General features: G+C 48.4%; 2 non-coding genes and 1 pseudogene across 2 annotated transcripts; 2 read left to right on the top strand and 1 right to left on the bottom strand.

Moving 5' to 3' along the window:
• The first annotated feature begins 3,275 nt into the window (after window positions 1–3,275).
• On the top strand, window positions 3,276–3,492 carry LOC139229530 (small nucleolar RNA U3). Its single transcript, XR_011587734.1, has one exon. It is a non-coding gene; the product is annotated as a small nucleolar RNA U3 (small nucleolar RNA).
• Window positions 3,493–5,886: 2,394 nt separating this feature from the next.
• LOC139229390 (U2 spliceosomal RNA) lies at window positions 5,887–6,066 on the bottom strand (annotated as a pseudogene).
• Window positions 6,067–12,024: 5,958 nt separating this feature from the next.
• Window positions 12,025–12,186, top strand: LOC139229563 (U1 spliceosomal RNA). Its single transcript, XR_011587762.1, has one exon. It is a non-coding gene; the product is annotated as a U1 spliceosomal RNA (small nuclear RNA).
• The last annotated feature ends 1,065 nt before the right edge of the window (window positions 12,187–13,251 follow it).

Here is a 13,251-nt window from a genome sequence, read left to right as displayed (position 1 = left end):
TCAAGTGTGATTCGGTACAAAAAAATGGGATACATTGTGGTACATTCACACAAATTACATTTCATGTGTTACAATACAGTGCCCGGAATGGGTGACGGTATATTTACATTTTTCTTTTCAAACATGCATTTCGTAACACACCTTGCATTGTACATGGCACGACATTGGTGTTTACAGATTTGGTGCTCTATGTACACAAAGAGTAAATTACAAGTACAGCCCGAGGGGGGTTTTGTACTGATTCCAGCCCCTGGGTTTACCGTGGTGGAAGGACTTTAAACTGTGGCCCTTCCCCACCGTGCCTTTGCGGCGACTGCACCAATTTTAAGTGCGTCCCTCAGCACGTAATCCTGGATCTTGGATTGCGCCAGTCTGCAACACGCAGACGTGGACATCTCCTTGCTCTGAAAGACCAGCAAGTTTCGGCAAGACCAAAGAGCGTCTTTGACCGAGTTGATGGCCCTCCAGCAGCAGGTGATGTCTGTCTCAGTGTGTGTCCCTGGGAACAGCCCGTAGAGCACAGAGTCCTGTGTTACGGAGCTGCTTGGGATGAACCTCGACAGCAACCACTGCAACTCTTTCCAGACCTGCGTTGCAAAGGCGCAATCCTGAAGGAGATACGTGACAGTCTCATCCGCCCCGCAGCTGGCCCGGGGGCACCGTGCCGTGCTGCTGAGGCGTCAGCTGTGCATGAACGCTCTGACGGGTAGGGCCCTCCTTACCGCCAACCAAGCTACATCTTGGTGCTTGTGTGAAAGCTCTGGCGATGAGACGTTCTGCCAAACGAGTTCGACAGTCTGCTCGGGGAACCACCCGACAGGGTCCACCCTCTCCTTCTTTCGTAGGGCGTCCAGGACCTTACGTGCTGACCACTGTTTGATGGCCTTGTGGTCAAAGGGGTTTCTTTTGAAAAACTTTTCCACGAAGGACAGGTGGACAGGCATGGTCCAACTGGTGGGGGCATTTCGCGGCAGCGTGGCCAGACCCATCCTTCTCAACACCGGCGACAGGTAGAACCTCAGCACGTAGTGACACTTGGTGTTTGTGCACCGGGGGTCTGTGCACAGCTTGATGCAGCTGCACACAAAGGTGGCCATCAGGATGAGGGCCACATTCGGAACATCCTTTCCTCCACTGTCCAGAGATTTGTACATCGTGTCTCTGCGGACACGGTCCATTTTGGACCTCCAGGCAAAGTGGAAGACGGCCCGGGTGACTGCCGCGGCAAAGGAGCGTGAGATGGGCCAGACCTGTGCCACGTACAACAACACCGAGAGCACCTCAGTCCTGATGACCAGGTTCTTGCCTGTGATGGAAAGGGAGCGCTGCTCCCAAAATGCCAGTTTCTGTTTGACCTTGGCGATAAGCTCGTCCCAGTTTTTGGCGCACGCCCCGTCCGCTCCGAACCATATTCCCAGCACCTTCAGGAAATCTGGCTTGACGGTGAAGGGAATGGAGGCTCGGTCGGTCCAGTGACCAAAGAGCATGGCCTCGCTCTTCGTACGATTGACCTTTGCTCCCGAGGCCAGTTCAAACTGGTCGCAGATTGCGAGCAATCTGCGGACCGACTGTGGGTCCGAGCAAAAGACGGCGACGTCGTCCATGTACAGGGAGGTCTTGACCTGGGCGCCTCCGCTGCCTGGGATTGTCACCCCTCTAATGCCCGCATCCTTCCTGATGGACTCGGCAAAGGGCTCGATACAACACACAAACAAGACAGAGGAGAGAGGACAGCCTTGCCTGACTCCAGATCTGATCGGAAAGCTTTCAGTTTCCCACCCGTTGATTAGAACTGCGCTACTGATGTCTGTGTAGAGCAGTTTGACCCAATTGCGGATGCCCTCCCCAAATCCCATTTTGGAGAGCACATCCATCAGGTACGTGTGCGATATCCTGTCAAAGGCCTTCTCCTGGTCTAACCTGATTAAGCAGGTGTCCACCCGCCTCCCGCACGTAGGCGATCGTATCCCTGAGTAGCGCCAGGCTATCAGAGATCTTCCTGCCGGGGACAGCGCAGGTCTGGTCCGGGTGAATCACCAGCTCAAGAGCAGAGTTGACCCTGTTGGCGATGACCTTTGACAGGATCTTGTAGTCCGCATTGAGCAGCGAAATGGGCCGCCAGTTTTTGATTTCCTCCCTCTCCCCCTTCTGCTTGTAGATGAGGGTGATGATGCCTTTCCTCATTGATTCTGACATACTACCAGCCAGAAGCATACCCTCGTACACTTCCAGCAGGTCTGGGCCCATCCAGTCCCACAGAGCCGAGTACAACTCGACCGGTAAGCCGTCGCTTCCGGGAGTTTTATTCGTCTCGAGGGACCGGACAGCCTTTGTCAGCTCGTCCAGAGTTAGCGGGTGGTCCAGACGCTCCCGCTTGCTGTTGTCTAAGACCTACGAGGTAGACGACAAGAAAGACTGGGAGGCCGCGCAGTCTGTGGGCTTGACGTCATAAAGCCTGGCATAGAAGGATTTGCTGATCCTCAGCATGTCAGGCTGTGAAGACGTCACAGAACCACCTTCTTCCTTTAGGCTGGTGATCACAGAGCTCCCTCCGTGTACCTTTTGGAAGAAGAAACGCGAACACGTCTCATCCTGCTCGACGGAGCAGAAGATGATTTTGGAGGACTCTGAGGCAAAGAGCGAGGCTTGCTGGCCCTTCACCTCTTGGAGTTCCTCCGCGACATCGACCCCCATCGACTGCAACAGGAGCAGGTTTTGCGTACTCTCCTGGAGTTGGGACAATTACCTCTGTCTCCCTCTCGCCTCCCGAACACCTTTGATGATGAAGAAACTCTCAATATTTGTCTCGATTGTTTCCCACCAGTGAATCGGGAAATCACAGAAGGGATTTACGGCTCTCCAACCTTTGTAATCCCCCTTGAGTTCCTCAACATTTTTTGGGGTCAACAGTTTCACATTGAGCTTCCATATCCTGCCAACTTTCTGATCTTCCTGTGGGAGGCAGTTGGCCAGTAGGAGGCAGTGGTCGGTGAAGAACACCGGCGAGACATCGGTGAATGAATAAACAGAACAGTTGCTGGAGACTGGTGGCTAATTTATGCAAATCACCTGCCTGCTGGGTAATAGCAGAACGACAGAAAACTGTTTTTCTATTTCACATAATTCTAACTTGACAAATGGTGAAATGAGATTAACTGTATTTATATTGGATTTTGTATTGGGCACTGTGAATGGGCGAGAAGTGGATCGGAGCTCAGCCTGTGTTAAAGGGGGTTTGCTGAGGGTGGAGAGCGGCACGGTGGCAGTTTTAAATTAAGACTATACTTTTAGGGATCATTTCTATAGGTTTTTACTTGAGAAATGTGTTCTAAAGTGTCTGGTCTCACGAACCACGAGGAGGAGTTGCAGCATTTCCTTCTGAGCGTGAAGCAGGCCATGAGTGTTGCTTTTTGCAAGAGCTTGTGGCCATTGATGACTGTTCCCTTCTCTCAGTGTGAGAGCTGTGGAGGGAGGAAATGCATTCTGAGTGGTTAGTACTTTAAACATTAAAAATCAGATCTTTTTTATTTGTACAAATGAATTCTTGAGTTTGACATCACTGTAATTCAAGCTTTATTCCAACACAGGGTGTGGCTATGCAATGCTCCAGTTAGTTGAACCGTTTCCAACCGCCTGTGCATTGTAGAAAAGTTTGTACAGGAATCACCTTTGACTGCAAGTGGGTCTGCACGTCGTGTCCTTGTGGCCATATGGATAAAGGACATGGAACCTAGCGGATGGTTCCCTCAGCAGACAGCCAAATTTGGCAGAATGTCTCATCACCAGAACTTTCAAACAATCTTTTTTAAAAATTTCAAAATATACTTTATTCATATAAAAATTTGCACAATACATTGGAAAGCAGTTCAGTACATTTGGATGCGCTCAGCAATTCCATGCAATACATTTGGATGCTGACGGCAGTTCCGTTCAATACATTTGCTTGCTTTACATTTCGAGGTACATTTCAGTACAATCCAGGATACATTGTAATACAGTCATCAAATTAATATACGAGTGGCACGATACGGTACACAGAATGGGTGAGGGAACAGTTACATTTCTTTGCAACATACATTACCAAACAGAACTTGCATTATACATGGCACTACATAGGTTTTTTTTAGATCACGGTGCTCTATGTATACAAAAAGTTTACAAGGAGGGGAGTTTGTCTCATTGCCAGAACTTTCAAACTAGCACCAAGACGTAGACTCGCTGGTGGTCAGAAACACCCTGGTCATTCTGGGCGGTGATTCAACTGCATCATCGATGTGGCTGGATGATCCAGCAGAGCCGACAGCAAACTGGACGCCACGTCCAGACTCCTGATGGACGTGGTAAAAGACGCCAAGCTGTGCGACGTCTTCAGCAACCCTGCAGACGGAGCACCGCTCAGATACACCTGGTCGAGACCAGACGGGTCCGTCCGTTCCAGAATAGACTTCCTGTTTGTGTCCCACACGCTCAAGGTCAGATCCACCGACGTCACGCCGGTGTTCTTCTCTGACCACTGCCTCCTACTGGCCGACTGTCGCCCACAGGAAAACCAGAAAGTTGGCAGAGGGATATGGAAGCTGAACGTGAAACTGTTGACTCCGGAAAACGTGGAGGAACTCAAGAGGGATTACAAAGGTTGGAGAACTGTAAAACCCCTCTGAGATTCCCCGATGCACTGGTGGGAAACAATCAAGACAAACATCAAGAGGTTCTTCATCTTCAAAGGTGTTCAGGAGGCGACAGGGAGACAGTCCAGCCATCCCAGGAATCAGTCTGGTGAATCTTCACTGCACTCCCTCAATAGCAAGAATGTCCTTCCTGAGATTAAAGGACAAATACTGAACACAATATTCCAGGTGAGGCCTCACCAAGGCCCTGTACAACTGCAGTAACACGGGAAATCTCACCCGGCCCGGACACGGAAAGGATTGACAGATTGATAGCTCTTTCTCGATTCTGTGGGTGGTGGTGCATGGCTGTTCTTAGTTGGTGGAGCGATTTGTCTGGTTAATTCCGATAACGAACGAGACTCCTCCATGCTAAATAGTTACGTGACATCCGAGCGGTCCGCGTCCAACTTCTTAGAGGGACAAGTGGCGTATAGCCAGACGAGATTGAGCAATAACAGGTCTGTGATGCCCTTAGATGTCCGGGGCTGCACACGCGCTACACTGAATGGATCAGCGTGTGTCTACCCTACGCCGCCAGGTGTGGGTAACCCGTTGAACCCCATTCGTGATAGGGATTGGGAATTGCAATTATTTCCCATGAACGAGGAATTCCCAGTAAGTGCGGGTCATAAGCTCGCGTTGATTAAGTCCCTGCCCTTTGTACACACTGCCCGTCGCTACTACCGATTGGATGGTTTAGTGAGGTCCTCGGATCGGCCCCGCCGGAGTCGGCAACGGCCCTGGCGGAGCGCCGAGAAGACGATCCAACTTGACTATCTGGAGGAAGTAAAAGTCGGAACAAGGTTTCCGTCGGTGAACCTGCGGAAGGATCATTATCGGCCGGGGGCCCGCACGTGGCGGCCTGTCACACCCGTTTTACACTTCAGCCTGAGGCGTGGAGGCCAGCAGGAGTGCTTCCCGGGATGCTGCAGGCTCGAAGGGCTGAATGGCCTACTCCTGCACCTATTTCCTAAGTTTCAATGTTCCTTGCCTTTGACTCTTGATTAGTCATCCTTTGTTGTTTTCCTTGTTTTAAACTCTTTCAGTCTGATACTTTCTACTCTTTTTTTTACTCTTTTTGGCTGTTTGCGTTTTCCTCCGTCCACTATTTGTTATATCTGGATTTTTTTTTTTTGTTCATTCTTGTCAGATCAACTCCAGCGCCAAAGATCACTTTGCGCTATTTACACTTGATCTTAGCCAAAAGGCCGAGAGGGGAAGCTGCACTGTTCCTGGAAACACTGCAATACCAGGTCGGTGCGTGGAGTGGACGGGGCAAGCCCCTGTTCCATCTCCCTGTTCCAAAAAACAATTCAATATTTGGTCCCCATAGGGGATATTAAACTGATAAGAACAGATACTACACTTGATCTTAGCCAAAAGGCCGAGAAGCGAGGGCTGTCTTGTGCCATGTGTCCAAGAGAGAGAAGAGAGGAGAGAAAAGTTCCTGGCTTGCGTTTTTTATAACGTTCAAGGCCATTGTCCTCAGAAAGCCTCCCGTTTGGATCTTGGCTCCAGGGCAACTCCTTATTGGCTCTCCTCACACATGTGACTGTCTGGTCTGGCTCAGCCATTTCTGATTAGATTAAATGGCTTTCCAATACACAATACCCATGCTTGCAATCTGTGGGCTTCCATTTTATCTCAACACAAACAGGCCTTTCCGTTAATCTACACTTTTAACATATATCTGGATTGCTGTGGCTTCATGTGTCTTTCTGGACACTTACGCCTTTTTTCCATTTTTATTCTGGGTCCTGGTCAATGTTATCCTCTTAGGGTTAGGGTCTTTTTGGTTTGGGGTCGTTGGTTAGGGTTAGGGAGTTAAGTTTCAGATTTTGCGTATTGTGATCAAGGTTAGGGTTGGGGTGTTGTAAACTGTTTCTTCCATTTTATTTTAGGTTTTAAGGTTGGGGTTCGGGTTGTCGGCAATCGTCAGGGTTAGGTTTGGGGTGGGGTTATTGTGGGCGGTGCCTTTCCGTTCTTGCTTTCTCTTTTTGGTTGTTTGGTTTTCTTCCGTCTCGTTATTTGTTGTGCTTGAGCTACTGTGGCCTTGTGTGTCTTTGTGAACACTGATGCCTTGCCCCAATTTTATTCTGGATATTGGTTTGACGTATTGGTGTTCTGTGTCTGTACCGCTGTGCATTTGTGTGTCATCCTGGACATTGATGCATCGCTCTACCTTTAGATTTAGCTTAGTTAATGTTCCAGCGTTATATTAGTCATTCAGTTTGGTCACCACAGCGATGGCGCTGCACTGCGGTGACGCAAGCTGGCAGTGGGCCTGAGGTAGGTGCTGAATATAAACAGAGTGGGCACCGAGTGCTTGGAGCTGGAGCGGATACAATCAGTGCTTCAACCGTTGGTTCACCGAGAAGTTCCTGAAGGGCGAATGGAGCGCCGATCCAAGGAACCAACATCTTCAGATAGGAGGTGTGTGGGGGGCCTGACCCATCCACCTCCATGGCACGAACCTGGTATTGCAGTACTTCCAGAAACGGTGCAGTGGCTCTAGGCCTTTTGGCTAAGAGCATTGGTGCAGAGTGATCCTTGAATGGGCCCAAGGTGACCTCTGGCGTTTGTGATTTGACAAAGAATTGGAAAGATTGGCTACGAATTTCAAAAAAAAAACATCTTCAAAAAGTACCTTTTATTTTTAAAAATATACTTTATTCATATAAAATGTTCACAATACATTGGAAAATAGTTCAGTATCTTGCGGTCAGCATTTCCATACAATTCGTTTGGATGTTGACAGCAGTTCCATATAATGCACTAGCGTGCGTTTCATTTCAATGCAATCCGTAAATCACGTTACATGTAGTACTGTGCAAATAAGGTACCAGCAGTGCGTGAGGGAAGCCATCCAGGAAAAGGAAATCCCTATTGAAGGACTGGAATTCATGGGACCCAAGCGGGAAAAGCCTTGTGGAAGTGGCGGTTCATCTTGATGTGACAATGGCACCGGATTCTTGCCGTAATTTTTTCTTGTGGTTAAATTAGCACCACTGTGGTAAAGACATCTACACAGCCAAGTGTCGGGAATATCCAGATCTCGGATGCAGAGGGCAGGATTTAATAGAATGCTGTTGGACTCTGTAGTTATTGCTTAAAAATGTAATTTCCAGAATGACAGCACGAATCATCAGAGAGGGGTGGGAGTGAAGGAGGGAACGCAGTTCCTGACCCACCCCTAGTGGAACACACACCACCGGGCAGGCGTTTGGCTTTCTTTTGAACATCAGCAACTGCTCATCTGAGCCAGGGGCAGTGGCTAGTCTGGTATTGGGAGCTCAGGCTGTTGGTTGAGGAAGGGGTCTGCCTTCCTCGTGCCAGGCGCTTAGCAACAGCATATGACCAGTATTGCTGCTGCAGGGATTTTAAATCTAGGTGATCTGTTGGGGAAGCCTTGCTAACAGGATTGCAGGGCTCAACAACTATATCCTCTATCTCCCCATCAATTGCAGCATCCTTGGCTGCTCTGTCTGCTCTGGAATTTCTCTCACTATGTGGACCCTCTTTTCTATGGGCTGCTACCCTTCCTGTGAAGCAGGGCTGGGATCGCTGTTTAAGGTATGACCAGAGCAGGCATAACCAGGGCCCATGGTCCAGGGCCTTACCGTCTATCGTACAATAGTCATTTTTGTGTTATAGGGACAAGGAGAGCATGGTGTTTATAGCATAGGTACTATTGGACCAAATATTCACGGGTCTATCTGAGGTTTCCTTCACAGCAGTTAGAAGTGTGGCGATTTCTGCATATTGTGAAGACTGTCTGTTGCATCTTCGCTGGATGGTTCTTTCTGGCAATACCACAGCATACCCGGTGTGAGGGAAATCTTCAATGTGATATGAGAACCCATCGATGTAGAAATCTGGGGCCCCCTGTATGGGCTCTTTCTGCACAGGATGGGTCTCAAAGTTAATCGGGGTAACAGACATTCATGCGGGTCCCCCTCATAGATCAGAAATTGTGGCAGCAAGGTGCTGGGTTTGGAAATGTATCAATGTCTCTTTCCATAAATTCCAATGTCCATTTGCTGAGGCGCTGCGAGGAAACTAGCGAGTCTCCAGGTTTCATCAGTAGCTTCAGAGATGTGTGTCCGCTGTGCAGGATTGTAGCCTGTAACCCAGTAATAAAGGTAAAGTGATGTATCGCCCAGGAGATGGCCAGTAGGTGGCGCTCGCATGCGGTATACATCTTTTCTGCCCCCTGCAGGATTTGAGACACATATGCAATGGGCTGTAGTCGATCAGCTCGCATTTGGCACAGAACTGCAGTGAGGCTTTGCTCTGTGGCCCCGACCTCCAAATGGAAGGGCTGCATGGGGTCAGGAGGGATCAGACATGCGGCCTATATCACGGCAGTTTTTAATTTAGCTACACACTGGGTGTGGGTATCAGTCCATGCCGGGCGTATGTCATCACCCTGCAGTTTCATTAAATCATACAGGGGCTTTGCACACTCTGCAAAGCCTGGGATAAAGTTCCTTTGGTACCCCACCAAACCCAAGAATGATTGTAGGGCTGTTTTCAAAGTGGGTAATGGCAGTCGCTGTATTATCTCCACCTTGTGAGAGTCGGGGGAATGATCCCTTGGGAGAAATGGACACTCCTAGAAAGGTGACCCGTTCTTTTACTAATTGAGCCTTACGGGGATTCACCTTTAGTCCCGCCTGAGCCAACAATGTGAAAAGTTCGTACAAAACAGACAGGTGCTCCTCCATGCTGTCGGTTGCCAACAGTAGGTTGTAAACGTCCTGCAGCAAGCAGGTAGGGCGGGAAAAGTCTTTTAAAATTGCAGCCATTCTTTTGTGGAATATCGTGGGAGCATTGTGGAACCCCTGAGACAAGCATGTCCATGTGTCGCTCTGGTCCTCAAATGTGAACGCAAATTTGTACTGGTCTTCCCCATTAGCAGGGATACTCCAGAATCCATTGGCGATGTCGAGGGTCGAGAAGTACTTGGAACCAGCAGGAATTTGAGATAATATGGTAGGGGTTTCTCTTACTACTGGTGAGCAGGCTGATGTTACAGAAGAAAGCCAAACGCCTGCCCGGTAGTGAGTGTTCCACCAGAAGTGGGTCAGGAACTGCTTTGCCTCTTTCACTCCCACCCCACAGCAGGGCACTATTCTGCCCTTGTAAGCTTCTATAAGTTAGCATCCACAGCTTGGTGGCCTTCCATGAGGGAAACAATCGACCAATACGTGGCACGATGCCTACCGTGCCTGCAACACAATCCTCCCGCATGCACTAACCGAGCCTTGCTTCAAAGCGCATCCCCACCTCAAGGGCCACGGACTCACCTCCAGATAGATGTCATTGGGCCACTTCCACAGGCGCAAGGCAATTTTCAGCATGCCCTAGTGGTGGTGGATCCATTCACTAAATGGATCGAAGCAATCCCCTGCCGCTCCAACACCGCAATCACAGCAGCCAAAACACTATTGAATCATGTGTTTTGTAGGTGGGGAGTACCAGTACAAGTGAACAGCGATCAAGGTTCACACTTTACCGGTAACCACCTGCAGGAAATGTTGGGGATAAAACACAAATTACATCTTGCTCACCGCCCCCAGTCATCCGGAGGGGTCGAAAGGGGGAACAGGGCCCTCAAGTTAATGTTAAAAAAATTATGTGCGGACCACCCCACTCAATGGGCTAACATGCTGCCAATGTGTTTAATGGCAATGAGGTCCACCCCATAATCAGGCTATAACAGGGAGGCTCATGAGAACACCAGGCCAGCTGACACTAACAGGGATGAGTCCCCAACAATGAAAACATGTAGTTCCAAGTGGCTGGAACAAGTGGTAGATCACACCGATCAGACCAATCGATTTGTGGCCACCAAATTGGAGAAGTCAAGAAGACAAATGAAAAGGTACTTTGACAAGAAAGTACGTCCCTTTGAATACGAGGTGGGAGACTGAGTAATGATTCCAAATTATGCCTCTGAGCCCAGGTGGTGGGGACCGCATACGATTATAGACCGATTGAACCCCGCGGTTTATTTGATTCAGTTACCGGGGAAGAAGGGTGTTAAGTACGAGAAGTGGTTTCACATTAATCAGTTAAAAACTGCCAAAGAGTAAATATTGCACTGATCTTGTTTCCCACAGACCATGTTACGGATCCTCACGATTGTCAGGACGCCACTGGCCAAGACCGAAGCCGAGGGAAGATGGAGAAGCGGGAGTTGCAGCATGACTCACGAACATCATCAATCATGAACGTGCTTCGAGAAGCGACGGTGCACTGAGGATACGGGAAGGGGAGAGTCTCCGCTGGAGATGTTATCGGACTGTTATTAAATCCCCTACACCTTACGAGGCGGGGACCAAGTCAGGCCACCCACCTTTCTCTCTCTCCTTCTCAATGTCTATAATATGTGATCCCTGAGGCGATATGTCATATGAGGGGTCAATGTAAAGCAAGCAAATGTATTGAAGGGAACGGCCGTCAGCATTCAAATGTATTGAATGGAATTGCCAAATGTACTGAACTGCTTTCCAATGTATCGTGCAAATTTTTATATGAATAAAGTATAATTTGAAATAAAAACAAATATGAGGGGTCAATAAGGATATTTCCCCCTCAAGGTGGGGAGTTTGTAAGAATAAAAGTGTTTATTAATTGATTCTGTGTATGTATAAATGTTAAAAGTGTAGATTAACGGAAAGGCCTGTTTGTGTTGAGATAAAATGGAAGCCCACAGATTGCCAGCATGGGCTAAGTTTTGCAAGAAATAAAATGAAAGCCCCCAGAGCTGCCGCATGGGTTTTGTGTATTGGAAAGCCATTTAAACTAATCAGAGATGGCTGAGCCAGACCAGACAGTCACATGTGTGAGGAGAGCCAATAAGGAGCTACCCTGGAGCCAAGATCCAAACGGGAGGCTTTCTGAGGACAATGGCCTTGAACGTTATAAAAAACGCAAGCCAGGAACTTTTCTCTCCTCTCTTCTCTCTCTTGGACACATGGCACAAGACAGCCCTGTGTTGTGCTATGTATAATGAAAGTCTCTGCACTGTTTAGTAACTTGTAAAGAAATGTAAATGTATTCTCATCCGTTCCGTGTACTGCTTTTATCGACATAGTACCACATGTAACGTGATTTGTGATCGGTATTGAAATGTATCCTGGAATGTAATGTAAACTTGTTCTTAGCTGCTCCATGTAATACCTTTATTTGCACAATACTACATGTAACGTGATTTATGGATTGTACTAAACTGTACCTTGAAATGAAATGCACGCTAGTGCATTGTATGGAACTGCTGTCAGCATCCAAACGAACTGTATGGAATTGCTGACCGCAAGGTACTGAACTATTTTCCAAAGTATTGTGAAAATTTTATATGAATAAAGTATATTTTTGAAAAAAAATGGTTCTTTCAGGAGGAGGCCAGCCCATTGCACTTTGGGTGCACTGACGCCTGCAATGTCCCAAACGCCGGATATTTGACTGCATAATTTTTGGTAGTGGGGGACTGCGTTTGCGCTCTCCCATGGCTTGCAACTTATGATAGATACAACCAATTCTGCATCATGTGGATTGAACTGGCCTGTTAAAGGTACAAAGTTGCCTTCTGCATTCACAATTGCTTTATTGAGGGGTTTCATTTGCAATACCACTCCTTTCCAAAAGGGGGAGGAAGTGTTCAATGCTGGAGATGCTTGACAAAAATCACAGTTTTCATAATTGCAGTTATATTGCTGCAATCAGAAAGATCCAAATTTAAGCAGAGACTTTAATCCTAATCTGTTTTCTGTGTACTTCCAGCATTTCCTACTTTTATTTAAAATTTCTGGTATTGCTGATTTATTAATCTCTTATGATTATAACACACTCGCTCCCTCAGTAGTGCACTGGTGTGTCAGCCTGGATTTATGCACTCAAGTCTCTGGAGTGGGACTTGAATCCACAACCTTCTGACTCAGAGGCGAGAGTGCTATCCACTGAGCCACAGCTGGCGACTGTTAATGTATTAAAATGTCCCAAGGTGCTTCAGGGGAGCATTATCAGACAAAATCGGCACAGTCATTAGAGGAAGCATTGTGCGGCAGCATACCACTGCAGGGAGCAGCGCGTGCTGCTGAAGGAGGGCGATGGCTGATTGCAGTGCGGGCAATGCGAAGTCAGGGCGAAGGAGCAGCAAGAGTTCGTAGAGGGATGTGACCGGGGCCCAGGAGAGGCAAAGGTTCGGGGCCCAGCAGAGGCGAGAGCCCAGGGGCAGCACGGGCCAGCCCACAGTGCGATATGTGCGCGCACTAGGTCCGTGCAGCAGAGCTTGGTCTCCAGTCGTCTTGTTTAGTCCTTGCCACTGGACCAAGACCTCGCTCTGTCAAGCCCGTGTGGTGGCTGGTGTGCAACGGCCACCACACGTTTAAAAAATCCACGCACAGGCATCTTCCACCCTTCAGGATGTAGTTCGGGATCCTGAATTTGACTGAAACACCTGTGAACTCATCCATTGTCGGCGTGGGAGCAAGTCATCCTTGTTTCGAGGGACTGCCCATGATGTGATGATGATCAGACAAAAGGTAGATTTAAAGGAGAGACTTAGAGCAGAAAG

This window comes from Pristiophorus japonicus, chromosome 18 (assembly GCF_044704955.1).
Source record: "Pristiophorus japonicus isolate sPriJap1 chromosome 18, sPriJap1.hap1, whole genome shotgun sequence".
In the NCBI taxonomy this organism is placed as follows: Eukaryota; Metazoa; Chordata; class Chondrichthyes; family Pristiophoridae; genus Pristiophorus; species Pristiophorus japonicus.
This window is presented reverse-complemented; position numbering and strand designations above follow the sequence as displayed.